This window comes from Herpailurus yagouaroundi, unplaced genomic scaffold, assembly GCF_014898765.1.
Source record: "Herpailurus yagouaroundi ecotype Mexico unplaced genomic scaffold, PumYag 186, whole genome shotgun sequence".
Taxonomy (NCBI): Eukaryota; Metazoa; Chordata; class Mammalia; order Carnivora; family Felidae; genus Herpailurus; species Herpailurus yagouaroundi.
The window spans coordinates 36,130,634-36,145,258 of record NW_024412417.1 but is presented as its reverse complement, the minus strand read 5'-3'; the positions used below and the strand labels follow the sequence as shown (position 1 = coordinate 36,145,258).

Genomic DNA, 14,625 nt, shown 5'->3' with positions numbered 1-14,625 from the left:
AGAGGAAGCTGAGCTGAAGGATGGAGACAGGGCCTGATAACAGGCTTTAACAGATGGCTGGGTTCTTGAACTTGGATGGGTGAAAGAATGATGGATCCATTAGCAGAAATGCAGACGTCAGGAGGATGAGCTGATTTTCAGAGAGAGAGACGATATCACCCCAAATCACCAAATCTCAGAGCCAGAAGAGATTATCAAGAGATTTGGTGCAAGGAGTCACCTGATGCTTGCTTTGTTTGTTTGTTTTTTGTGCTGTTTTCCCCATAGTAAGTTTCACCCTGCTGGTTTCTTTCAGTCAACAGCGTTGATTCAACATTTGACCAGCTTGATGAACAAAGCATTAAAGGGCCCTCTTTTTGAGGATCCTTCCATTCAGTCGAGGGGAAAGGAAACAAATGAATATATAACAGAGTGTCAGGTTTTCAATGCAGGCTATTATGAAAACAAAATGAAGCAGGGTCTCACAATGGCTTTGGGTATGCTGCATTAGATTAGGCAGCGAGGGAAGGGCTCTTGAAGGAGAGCATACGCAAGCAGAGCCTGAATGATGGGAGAAGTAGTCACTTAACTACCTAGACAAAAAGAGGAAGGCCATTCCAAGTAAAAGTCCCTGAGGTAGGCAAGTGCCAATATGGCCCCAAGACACCCACGAAGCTAGATGTGTGCAAAGACAGGAGGGTGTGGGAGACACTTGCAGGAGAGGAGGTCGTGGTAGTCAGTGGACAGAGCACGCAGGGCTTGGCAAACCATGGTGAGTATGACTGAAAGGCATTGGAGAATTTTCGGTAGGGGGGGCTCATGTAAAGAATACCCAGGAGAGAACTTAACCCAGATTCCTTTCTTTAGAGTTGGACTGGACTTGAATGTGGAGAAAGACAAGATAAGTGGGCAGGAAAATCAAAAGCAGTTCCAGGCAGGGGAGCCATACAGAGCTGGAAGCAGCAATGGAAACGCAGCTGAGACGTTTAGAGGAGAGTGAGGGGCAAATATGGATGAATGCAGTGGAAATTTTAAGTAAAACCCAGTGGACCAGAAACTGGAAGAGGGAGGATGGAATCCTACTTTGGTAGACTCGGAAGATCAGGCTGAGGGAATGACCCCTTATCAGGTGGACAATGGAGGAACCATTAAAGCCTCCTGCCAAAGGAGGGAGTCCTCACTCTCAGCCTCAGCAGATGAAAATTGTGTCCCGGGAGAGGAAGTGTGATGAGGTAGGAATAAGCACGAGCTGGGATTCAGGCAGTGGTAGTTCAAGCACAGATTCCACTCCTACTGCATCATCTGGGACCACCCATGAAAAGGGGGAGACCAAGGAAGAAATTCAGAAACACGTCAAGAGATGCCTCATCTCCCACAAGTAGTGGGATTGGCAAAGTACTTTATCTTTGTGAATAAAACTTTATTGGAATGCAGGCCCACTGTTCACTTACACATCGTCTTCCCCACAACAACGGCGAAGCTGAGTGATTGTGATAGAGACCATGTGCCTGGCAAAGTATGAAACAATGACTATCTTGGTCCTCTGCAGGAAAAGTTTGCTGGCCCCTGTTCCTCAAATCTTAGAGTACAACTTGATGTAACAGGATGGCCATATTGCAGAAGGAGAGAAAAAAATAAAATCTTTTTACTTCGCAGATAGCCATCTAGGAGGGAGGAAACGGTAACGGATTGGCAGTTTCCCCTCCCAAGGCCTTGAGGAAAAAATTATTTCCTCCCGACAGGCAGTCAGTCAATGGCAGTTTTATTGTGAGATAAAGAGGTCAGAGATAGAAATGGACAAGCACAGATGAGAGAGATGGGCAAACGAAGAGAGAGATAGAGCCATGCAGACAGGTGAAGACACAGTATTTAATATCTTTCCAATATATATTGATGTAATATATCTGTGTGTGCATATGTATGTGTGCATCTGTATCTCTATACATATCAGTGTGTGTGTGTGTGTGTGTGTGTGTGTGTGTGTGTGTGTATGCCAGTAGCCCTGCTCTGGGATTTTGACAGAGTGTTTCAAAAAAAATATCCTCAACACAAAGAAAACTTCTTGGGTGGAAATGTCACAAGGTCATTTCTTGATTCCAAACAGTCCCAAGACAGAAAATCAGGACATATTGACCCAAGGGGTAACTATGTTGACAGAGACTAAGACAAGATCAATACCGGGTTTTGATAGCAAAGTTTGCAGTGCTCGGAGGTAAGTAAGAACATGTTCCCTGCATGCTTTTATCAGAAATATCTGCTGCAGGTTTATGAGGTTCCTTCCCAGTCTGTCTCTTTCGGAGCTTATAAAAGTGCTTTTAGGGGCCGTCTTAATGGTTGCAAATATCACAAATGGAAGCAATGGGTTTTTAAAACCGCCCCCTCCCCGAGAAAACAAAGCTATTTCCGGATTTTAGAGACAGGAAGAGAAGCCTCTTATCCCAGGAAAGGAGAGTCTGGCTGGCCTCAGGAAAAGCCACCGCCCCTTTGCAGCGTGCACTCCATCCCCCAAGACCACAGGTTGATGACTGAACAGTATCAGCAGGCTTGACAGAGCTAGAGAGGGAAATAGAGAAGATCCTTCCAGGCCGTTCACTACTTTTGCTCTGGAGTGATTCATAGTGCCTGGGGCAGAGGCTGGCCAGTCAGGATCTGAATTCCAAATCTGACTCAGAGGAGTTCATTGATCCTGGGCAAGGGGTTCTTTAAACGCCCTTCAACTTCATTTGAGGAACTACGGATCCTTTTCCATAGTCGAAGGAGGTGGCCCTGGTGGGAACAGAGCAGGAGGCAGCAGGGATGAGAATGACAGTACACACCCACACCCGCAACCACAACAGTAACAGTTATTTCCAGAGTGTTTTGTTTGTGCCCAAAAGTGCCTTAAGGACGGCAACATTCAGACTCCTTTAACTGTCACGACAACCTGCAGGGGTGGGTTATTACTATCATTGGCTCCATGCGATAAATGAGACTCAGAACGGCGAAGTGAAAAAGCGAAACTTTGAATCCAGGAAGCCCGACTGAAGGTCTGCAGGGTTATCCACTCTGCCCGGTTGCCTCTACAAGGAAGCTGGAAAGGGAAGCGGGAGTCAGACCATCATATTAATTTCCTACAGCTGTTGTAACAAATGACCAAAAGTTGGGGTTTTATAGCAACAGAAATTGATGCTATCCGAGTCTGGAGGCCAGGAGTCTGAAACAAAGGTGTTGACAGGGCTGTGCTGCTTTGAAGCCTCTAGTAGAGGATGCTTCCTTGCCTCTTCCAAATTCTGGTGGCTCTTGGCGATCCTTCGCTTCCTTGGCTTGTGGGCGCATCACTCCAATCTCCGCCCTCGTCTTCGCATCACCCTCTATTCCGTGTCTCCGTGTGTTCTCACATCTTCGTACAAGGACACCAACCATTGGAGTTAGAGCTCACTCTAATCCACATGGCCTCATCCCAACCCTCACCTAATTATAGCTGCAAAACTCTATTTCAAAATAAGGTCACAATCTGAGGTTCCGGATGGATGTGAATTTTGTCGGGACACTGTTCAACCCCCTACAATCATGAAACCCGTAAGTTCTCACCTTATCTTGCAGGGGCCGAAGAGACAAGGCTCTTTTAGGCAAGGCTCCTTGGGTCATAAGTGATATCACTTATCATGAGTGATATCACTCATAAGTGAGTGATAGCTCAAATTGGCGTAAGCGTAAAAGGAATTGATAAGCACAGGTAACTAAGAAGCTTGGGTATACACTTCCGGCATGAAAAATTTCAGGCAGCTCTGCTCTCAGGAGCCCAAATTAATATCTTATCTTACCACCTCTCATGTCTGACTTCTCATGTGTCAGTTTCCCTGAAGCAGACTCTTCCCAAGAGGTGTCATAGCTCCAGAAACAATATTAAAGGAAGAAGTGACCAGATCCACATTGCTTTTATTGTCATGAGCAGTTACTGCTAGTGGGAAGTTAACAGGGGTTATAGCCTACCTTCTCGTGTCAATCCCAAATGAAGGAAAACATGTTTTTCCTGAAATTTCTAACAATAGTCTTGGGAGTGAATCTCAGGGGACCAACTTGGATCACACTGCATTCTTCAACTAATCATTGTAGCCAGAAGATGGGGGTACTCTAAGTAGCACGTGCACGTACTCATCCCCTTCTATCACCACTCATGTGGCTAAGTCAGGGATGGCTCCCGAAGGAAACACTGGGATGTTGGACCAGAAGGGAGGATGGTACTGGCATCCAAAACCAATATAGACCAATCATACATGCAAAAGAGGAGAGTGATGGGAAAAAAAGAGCGTGACTGGGTTGCATAAATTTGGATTTTCAAAATGCAGGATACAAGTGCCATTATATTCAATCGTCTATGACTCCATTCGTCTATTACAAAGCAAACAGCACAACAGACAGCGCTGACCTATTCACAGTACCTTCAGGTTTATCTACACATCACCCCAGTGGGACTGACTTCTTGCAAGCAAGGATTATGATCCCTGCTGCCTCTTTGTCTACTCTATCTCTACCACATATAGAGCCCTACCCTCAAGAGCGTACGTTTTACTTGAGGACATAGCCTCCATGACTTACACAGGGCTTGAGGACATAGCCTCCATGACTTACACAGGGAACTAAGAAGAATAACACAAGACCAGAGTCCAACACATGGACGCAGCTGAGCACGACGTCTGAAGTAGACAAGCACTTCACCCCACCCTGCGCGTCTTAAATTTTTCCCAGAGTCAAATCTTATTAGGAGCACTGGCGCAGGAATGAAGTGGTCACATGAATCCTACTGCAGATGACTATTATGAAAACTGAATTAAAAAAAAAAAACTATTTAACGACCCTGGAAAGCATCCAAAGGCAGAAGCCAGAGGAGAATTTAATCTTGAAACACACACACACACACACACACACACACACACACACACAACTGTAAGGGAGAAGAATTCAGAATTCGTGGCTTTCTGATCTCCGTGTTCTCCACAATCCCCATGGCTACAACTGTGGCCCAAGGAGCCAGAGATCAGAATACAAGGTTATGAAAGCAGGTGAAAATTTAAAGAGGAATTCCTGGCAACGAGAGAATGACTGAAGTAGTGAGAAGTAAACACTGAGTAGAAACTCTGCCCAAATCGCTGGCTGACAGCTACACGACACATGCATGGGAGAGAGGCAGACGGGCCAGCAAAAAGCATAAAGAGATCAGGAGGAAGTCTGTTCTTTAAAGACGGAGCTTCAAGGGACGAATGCTCAGTTTTCTTTTGTTTTGTTGTTTTAACTCTGAGCCATTTCGCGCAGCTTGGGCAGCAGAAAGCTGAAGTCTTATGGGCTTGAAATCTCTGGAGACAGAACCTACTAACCCAGACAAATTAGAAATGGGGGGGAGGGGAACCCAAGGGGGAAAAAAAACTACTGGAAGTATGAGTCCTGTCGCTGTCCAAATTCTTGACAATGACCAAGTTATACAGGCACCTGAAAGACTCCCTGGGAGCCAGGGTAAAGAAGCAGCGATGAGAAGCCACGGGAATAGAGCAAAAATATCAGCTATTACACACCTTTGAATGCAGGCGGTTAAGTGCTTATGATAACAAAAATCTAATAATTCTCAGAAGAACACAACATAATACACAGTTACTACAACGTATTATCTACTCTGCCCAGTTTTCAATGAAAAATTACTACACATGCAAAGAAACAGATAAGAAGAATTCATACTCAGGAAGAAAGGCAATAGAAAATAACAAGACGGATGCCTGGGGGGCTCAGTCGGTTAAGCGTCCGACTCTCGATTTCGGCTCAGATCATAATCTCACAGTTCGTGAGATCAAGCCCCGTGCTGGACTCTGTGCTGAGAGCATAGAGCCTGCTTGGGATTCTCTCTCTCCCTTTCTCTCTGCCCCTCCCCCGTTTGTACACATTCCCTCCCTCTCTCTCTCTCTCTCTCTCTCTCTCTCTGAGAATAAATAAACATTTTAAAAAATGACAATACATAGAACGGATGTTGCAATTATCAGACAAAAGTTTCAAAATATGGTAGCAATGAATGACCAAATAAGGAACCGAGAAAATAGTCAGTGAATGTGCAATAGAAAGATAAGAGAAACTGTCCAATCCAAACAACAGAGATTAATAAAAGTATGGAAGAAAAATACACAGAAGCTCAGAGACCTGTGAGAAAATACCAAGCATGATCCAACATGTGTACAATTAGACTCCAAGGAGACGTAAAGAGATGGAAGGGGGCAGAACAGTTATTTGAAAAAATAATGGCCCCAGACGTCCCAAACTGGCTGTAAAGAGGGTGAGGGCGTCAGCCTTCTTCACATAAACTCAGATCTTCCATCAGGAAGGAATCAGCCTCAGGAACACCTGGCCCAATGGGTCACAGCTGAATGATAAGCTTTTAGGTGGCGGCTACTGCTTCTGTGGAAGCAATGTGGGTCAGAAGGACCTGATGTGAAGGTCCACCTTGTACCTGCCGTGTGACACTGGCTGAGCTATTTCAATGTCACGAATGCTTAGTTCCCTCACCTGTCCCATGAGACACGTACTATGCAGGGCATCTTGCTAGCCTGTCCTGAGGGTGCGTATAAGAAGCATATATTTTCTGAGTAACTCTTCTACCAATACATTTGATCTCTCCCACCGGAACATAAATTCCAGGGATGTGGGGACACTTTTTGTCTGATTGCTCACCTCAGTAGCCCCAGCGCCAAGAGCAGTGGCCAAGGTGTGATAGGTAGATAGCTGTGCGGTAAGCACAGGCTGGAAACAGAAAACGCGTGACTGAATCGGAGAGCGAACTGCCGGCAAAGAGAGCCCGGCTGGTTTCCTTTCCTCCCACACTCAAGGAAAGGCATCTGCCAGTTCCTGAGAGACTAAGCTCATGGTGCTGGACGCGTTCTCATCCCAGTCAAAATAACATGATTATTTGGCTGAGTAAGACAGGAAATGACCAACAGCCACAACTGATGACACAGCGCCTGGCCTGGGAGACAGAACAGCTCTGTGCGGAGTGAGCAGCAAGGGGGCCGCGGGAATGTGAGACAGAAACATTTTTTAACGATTATTTTTAATGAAGTGATGCAGCCTGCCTTCCAGTTAATCTTTGATAAATCTGACACTCACCTTACACAACTCAACTGCGATTTAGTCAGACGGAATCCTCCCTGCCGCTACACCCGCTTCTCAGGAAAAGGATAAATCATACTCTACAAAGGAGACAGAATTAAAGTCCTGCGCCTCTTGGGGGCCACAGACCTCTTCCAGGACTGGAAAGAGAGTATGGAGCCTCTGCCCAGAAAAAAATACACTTACAGACATCATTCTGCATACGCTTTCAGGGTGTTAAAGGATCACGTCGCCCAGATGCACGAACCGTGTGGTCTGAGACAAAGTGCCCCATTTTGCAGAAGAAAATTCTAGGGTGCAGCGAGGAAAACCTATGTAGCCCAAGGTCACATTGTAGGGTCGCTAATAAGAAACAGCCACACAGTGACCCTCCTAACTCCTAGTATCAATTCCAATGTCATTTTCACTGTTTAATAATTATTTCGATTTTTATTAGCAGGCCAGAATATCTGTGGCCACCTCCTATAAGCGAGGTAGGTGACTCAGCCAGCTAACATCCATTTCGATGGGACACAGTATGGGCAGAAAATCAGGGCATTGGGGTTTGTGCCAGAAAGGAATGAAGATTTACATCCTGGCCCTCCTCTTAGCTGTGTGATCCTGAGTCATTACTGAACATTTCTGAGCTTCTGTTTCCCTTGTCTGGAAGATGAAAATTAGGAGTATGCACCTCCCGTGGCTGTTGCCAAGATTAAATAAGACGCTGCATGTGAAGTATTAGCTGTTATCAGTAGTAGCCGGACCTTTCAAACTGTCAAGCAGTTTCCAAAATGGAGGTACAAAAAATTGTGAGCAGCAACCATTTGGGGTAAGCGTCCAGCCATCTAATTACTGCAGTCCGTTCACAGGGGCGCTGATGACGTACCTCCCGAATTTAGGAGAAAGGCCATCCTGTGAGAGTTAAACACATCATATTCAAAAGAAAGGGAATGTTTTTATCAGGATAGGCTGTTATTCTCCCATAACAAATGATCTTCCAAGTCTGAGAGGCTTACGACAATATAAGATGGATTTCTTTAAAAAAATTTTTTAATGTTTATTCATTTTTGAGTGAGTGAGAGAGAGAGAGAGTGTGTGTGTGTGTGTAAGCAGGGGACAGGCAGAGAGAGGGGGAGACACAGAATCCCAAGCAGCTTCCAGGCTCTGAGCTGTCAGCACAGAGCCTAACGCGGGGCTTGAACTCACAGACTGTGAGATCATGACCTGAGCCAAAGCTGGCTTAACCGACTGAACCACCCAGGCGCCCCATATGAGATTCATTTCCTATGTACAAGACTTACCACCACGGGTTCCAACTTGCCTCGCCTCCACGACCCATTTGTGGAGCAGACTCCATTCAGAGCATGGCCCAGCATCATGTCAGAAAGGAAAGAAAAAAGATGTAGCAAACCGCAGGCTGTCTTCTGCCTGGTAGCGACACATATCATTTCCACCTACATGTCGTTAGCCAGAGCAAAGCCACATGGCCAGGCCCTATCTCCATGGGAAGCATACTCCTACGGCCACGAGAGACAGTGAGTATTTTTGAGCAATAATGTAATCTGCCTTGGTAGATGGGAGCTGCTCTTCGCAGAATGGACCATCCTTACTGATGACCTGTTATTATGGAGCTGAAATACTCAAGTCCAATCAAAACAACCCGTTGAAAAAAAGAGTCCTCCCATGGCATAGCACTAAAGCCAAGATCAAATCAAAATGATCCCAACTAGGCAAATCTGAAAGAAGTAGCTTAGTGGAAAGACCGTATCTACCCGGAGGCTGGAAACGTGGAAGTCAGGGGGACATAAACCACGAATGTGAACATCACTGCTCAGGAGAAAGAGCGTTCTGATCATTAGGCAAGAGTATCCTCGCACCCTTGGCAGGCATGTTTTTGCTACGGAGATATATCTGTAAGATGGGGTCAGAAAAATACACACCTCTCAGGGTGGTCAAGGGAACCATTAAATGAAATATGAATGCGATGTACTTAGCACAATGCTTGGTCCCTCTGAGGTGCTCATTAAATGCTAGCTTATATAGATATAGACACAGACACGGTCACAGACACAGACTCAGACACAGCCACAGACACGGACACACCTCCCATCACATCCAGGGGCCGGACCCTGCAAGACTGTGAGTGTCAGACCCTGACCGGATCTGGGACACCCTGCATCATAATGACGCATGGCCTAGAGGCCTCATCTCCGTTTTGCGCTCCGATGCTTACAAAGTACGTTCTCGTCCGTTTTTCCCCATGTGATCCCCGCAAGTCCATGAAGTGTAAGGTCCCACAGTTTGGTTTTCTGCTGTTGCTGTTTTGTTTGTTTTTATTGCCGTATGGTCGACACACAGCGTTCCCTTGACTTCAGGTGTACAACATAGTGATTCAATAGCTCTAGAAGTTCTGCCCAGCTCACCACAGTGCGGCTACCCCCTGTCAGCACACGAGGCTATTATACCACTGACTGTATTCCTTACGCTATACTTGTTATTCCCGTAACTTACTCATTCCATAACCGGAAGCCTGTGTCTCCGGCCCCCCTTCACCCATTTTGCCCATCCCCCCCCCCCCACCCCTCCCCTCTGGCAGCACTCTGTATTTAGGGGTCTGTTTCTGCCTTGTTTGTTTGGTCATTTCTTTTGTTTTGTAGATGCCACGTATAAGTGAAATCGTATGGTATCTGTCTTTCTCTGTACGGCCTATTTCACTCAGCATAATGCCCTCTAGGTCCCACCATGTCATCACAAACGCAAGGTCCCACAGTTTAGAAGTGGCAAAGCCAATCTCCAATGCTGACTTCACCTGAGGCCTTTGGGCTTCAAATCCTGTGCCCTTTCTCCAAGAAGCTCTACCTGAAGCGCAGTTCTGGTCACATTCTTTGATTTCTCTCTCTCTCTCTCTCCGTCTGCAAGAATTACTTCAAAGGGATATTTGAAAACTAGAGATACTCAGCGACCTTACTTTTCATTCAGAGCACGCATCCTTCTTTCCACTCTCAGGCATGTCCAACCCAGAAAGTGACTGGCTTTGGGTAGCTTCGGTCCCTGTTCTGGGCTCTGTATGCCCTGGCACAGAAGGCTGGGCCTGCTTCCCATTGTAACAAGGTTGCACTAATTAGCTGCATTTGATTTTGCATATGGAGAGCAGATGCAAATGAATGCAAAGCAGTATGCAAATTAGCAGCATCCTGGCTCTCCAAAAGTAGGCTCCTGCAATACTGATGTCATGACAATGTATATTAATAGCCCATCTCACTAAGGCGTGCTATTTTTTCAAAAGGAGCAGGCATCCAGGTTCTTTTTTTTCTGGAATAATAGTGACTTTATATTGAATTCCAAGTTTATGATCCTTGACAACAAGTCTGTTAGCCATCATGCTACGTTCACAATAGAAGATTCTGGTAGACAATGCCTACAAAGGACAGGCTTGGCGACAGAGCACTATAGATTGTGGTTCGGAGACCTGCTGTTCAGGGAAGAAACTTCGCTTGAGTCTCAGTCTCCTCAGCTATGAAATGGGGTTAACCAACCCTACTACAGAGCTGTGGTGAGGTAACATTTAAAGTTACCTGACATATGATAGGTACTCAGTAACTGTTCATTCCCTTCTCTGTACTCACTCCCTTGGAAGTATAAATTGGCAAATAAAAGAGGTAGAAGGGGGCGCCTGGGTGGCTCAGTCAGTTGAGCGTCCGACTCTTGATTTTGGCTCATGTCATAACCCCAGGGTTGTGGGATTGAGCCCCACATCAGGCTCTGCACTGAGCGTTGAGCCTACTTAAGATTCTCTGTCCTCTGGCCCTCTCCCCTGCTCGTGCTCTCTCTAAAAATAAAAAATAAAAAATAATTAAAAAAAAAAAGATGTAGAGGGGGCTCACCTCCTAATCTCTGTTTGCTTTGAATCGCTTGCCATTTCAGTTAATGTATCTCCTCTAGTACAAAGCCGTGTCACAGCTCATTTTTAACAAAGAACTGTGTGACCTCTTAGCGTCCACCACACGTGAGTAGATGATTCTGTCCTACCCCCCAAAGTACCACCTGCTGGAAAGTAGCAGCTATTCTTACAAAATTGCTTTTATTATCCTCACTTCCCCAAGCTGGTGAGTTCCTCGACTTTCAAGATTTAGTTCAAGTACCCGGTATCCTGGAAGCCTTTCACGGAGCCCCCGAGAGACTAAGGGCTCCCTTCTGTGCTCCCAGAATGCCCTATGGCCCCGTCCATAGCTGTGTTCTCTTACTGAAGCTTCTTGGCTTATCTTCCTTTCTAAATACACTAGCTGTTTCTCAAGGACAGGGACCATTTCTGAATCATCTTTGTGTCCTTAGCCCATGGAACATGGCCTGGCACAGAGAAGGTGCTCAGTATGTGTGGGAGGCAGGGAGGGAAGGAAGGGGGGAAGGGAGGGAGCAAGGATAAAGGAAAGAAGCACCATCACATATTTAGCCGGAACCGAGCACACACATACTTGCAGTTACCAACAACAAAACCCGGACTAAAACCAGACAAATTCTGGAAATGCGCGAACACCTGAGCTTCAGTCCCTGACACCGAATCCCCCCTCAGAGCAGAACTAAGCCACGAGGACACACATCTGCTCCCAGGTGGAGACCTCACCCCCCCGGGCGGGCGGCACAAGGAGAGAGGGGACTCTGTTTGGGGCACCACATCTCCCAGGCCAGCCCCATCCGCTCAGAGCTGAGCTTCGGGCTATTTTGACCATATGTGGAGGACTCATATCGTTACTGGGGCCTCCGGACCTGATGCGAAATAAACGGGTGGCTGTTGTTCACACTGCCTGCCCCCACCCTTGGAGAGGGCGCACATGCACGTGCACACGCACGTGCGTGCACACGCACACACACACAGCCACTTGCACACACCGGCACGCTCACGTGCGGGAAGACCCGCCTTCACCCTACACAAACACACTTAGGGCACGCATTCAGAGCTACTCACAGGCCACAGACACACACTCTGACACTAGCTCGCTCTTCCTCTTTTGTTCTAAACACCCAGACCCAGACCCCGGCACGCTGAAACTCCACAGACCCAAAGCAGGAAGGCAGCCCCACCGGCTCGGCCTGCCTGTGCCACGGCAAGGCTTCCCCTCTGCTCTGGCCTCTTGGGGGTCTCCTCCAAGGACCCTCCCATCCTCCATGAAGGCGGTTAATAAATAAACTTCAGGATCCAAAGTCAAGGGTGCCAGCTGCTGACCTGCAGAACCCACAGGAAGGGTTCTCCCCTCGTTTTCTCAGGATAACTCTTGGGACAGTTATTCTCATGTTCCAAGGAAGGAAACAGAGAAGTGAAGTGAACCGCCTGAGGCCACACAGATCTGTGGCCACAGGACCAGAACGGGGACCAGGCCACAGCCGCCACAGGCCCAGGCTTGCTTCGCCACTCGGGGCTCTTTTCGGAACAAGCTCTTAGGAAGACAACAGTCCACAGATCCAGGGTGTAAACTTCTCAGGCCCCGGAGGATTCTAAGAACCACTCCGCAGGGGCAGGAGGGAGGGCCGAGCCTTACCCCTCCCTGGAATGAGACCCAGGCTGTGCCTTTGCCCCGCTGCTGGCAGAAAGCTGGCTGGGAGGAGGGAAAAGCAAGAGACACTGTGGAGTAAAGGAAGAAGAAGGAGATCGGAAAGCGAGCAAGAGAGGAGGAAGGGAGGACAGTCAAGCGGGCTTTCGCCTCAGAGGGAAGAGGGGGTTCTCCATGGAAACAAGCGTGCCTGTTTGTCTTAAGATGGCACTAAAGAGGAAAATTGTAAATCACTTTCCACCCAGGAGGCAGCGATGATTGCCCTGGCTTTGACAGCTGAATTTGAAAAACATGCCTGTCCGTCACCCCAGGTGCTGTTTTTAAAAAGGCAGGCCTCACACACCCTATTTTACCGTAAACATTCCTTTTACACCAATAATATCCAGGGATCCTTTCATGGCTTCTCCCGTCTTCAAGTGCGCGAAGGAAGGAGGGAGAAGGGGAGGGAGGGGTGGAGGGACAGGGGGAGGCCCTGACAGACAGAGAGATCTGGGCAAAACTTATTCACCTGCCGTGACACCAGGAAGGGTCTGTCACCCAGACGAAGAGGCTGGAGGTGGAAAGACCTAAGCGTGAAACTCAGCAGCCGCGGGCCAAGCAACGGCGCCCGGGAAAGCGCCTCGGCCTCCTCCCCCTTCTCCTCTCCACGCCCTCCTGGGTGCACGGAGACCCAACTTCGACAAGGCATCTGCGGAAGAGCAGGGTGGCGGGGCCGGTGCCTGGCGGGCCTGCATAAAACTCCTCTCCTTCCTTCTCACATGGAGCAGGTACAGAAACACGCATGCGAAAATGCTCACTGCCCCACGTCAGGTAGAAATCCCTCCTTCCCCAGAGGCAAAAGTCTATCCGGAGTTGGCGGCCTCACATTGCCTTAAATGTTCTCACAGTCTGCTGTTCAGCAACAACATATGTCCCGCGAGTCTCCGTCTGCCCCCAGCCCCACCCGGATCCATTTTTCGTGCCAAGGAGGCTGGCCTCGTCGATGGCATCACCCAAGCCCCCTTGCCTTCTGCTTTCTGGTTGGGCTCAGCCAGCAGGAGGGCCTGGCAGGAGACTGGAGGGAGGAGGAGAGGGAGATTGGGGTATCTCTTCCCCTATTCTATCCCTGCCCCCCTTCTGGGGCTCCAGGGTTCTGCCAGGCGCCTCCCTGTGCGGCCACAGCCCCCCACGGGCTCCCATGACATCGCTGCCTCGGGAACTCTTACCTTGCCACTGTACTTCAACGCCCAAGCTCCTCTTCCGGGTTCCTTGACCCTTCTAAGTCGATTATATACTCCCAACGAAACACGCCAAAACTTAATAGTTGAAAATATTAACCAGTGTTTTGTTCCTAACCCTGTGGGTTGGTAATCTGAGCTGGACTCAGCTAAGAAGCTCGGCTCGGAGCAGTTCTGGCTGCCCTCCTCATATATCGGTAGCCCGCTCGTGGTCAGCTAGGGGCTGGCTGGGCCCCAGGCAGCCTCACTCACGCATCTGGCGGTCAGCGCTGGCTGGCGGTTGGGTCTTTCTGTCCACAAGGCCTCTGGCAGGTTGGTGCAGGCCCCTTTGTATAATGTCAGCGCATTTCAAAAGTGTGAACGGAGGGGCACCGGGGTGGCTCAGTCGGCGAAGCATCCGGCTTCGGCTCAAGTCGCAGTCTCGAGGTTCGTGGGTTTGAGCCCCGCGTCAGGCTCCACGCCGACAGCACAGAGCCTGCTTCTGATGCTCTGTCTCCCTCTCTCTCCCCCTCCCCTGCTTTCTCTCTCTCTCTCTCAAAAAATAAATAAAACATTTTTTAAAAAGGTGCGAAGGGAGAAAACTTCAGGCCCGGTGTAACCTACCTAAAGTCCCTTTTGTCACAGTCTCTCATCAAGACAAGTCACAAAACCAGCCCAGATGAATGGGGATGGAAAAACAGATTCCACCACGGGATGGAAGGAGTGATGTGGGAATCTGTGGCCATGAAACAGTCCACCACACCTACCACCCCTGGAAAGAAAAGGTGCCTTCCTTTCCT

General features: G+C 48.2%; 1 long non-coding RNA gene across 2 annotated transcripts in view; it reads right to left on the bottom strand.

The window, feature by feature from the left end:
* Positions 1–14,310, bottom strand: part of LOC121042980 (uncharacterized) — a 91,865-nt gene extending 77,555 nt beyond the window's left edge. Inside the window, exon 1 of one of the 2 annotated variants that reach the window (XR_005796599.1) lies at positions 13,835–14,310. This is a non-coding gene — a long non-coding RNA (uncharacterized LOC121042980). The other variant, XR_005796601.1, reaches the window with a different exon arrangement.
* Positions 14,311–14,625: the final 315 nt, after the last annotated feature.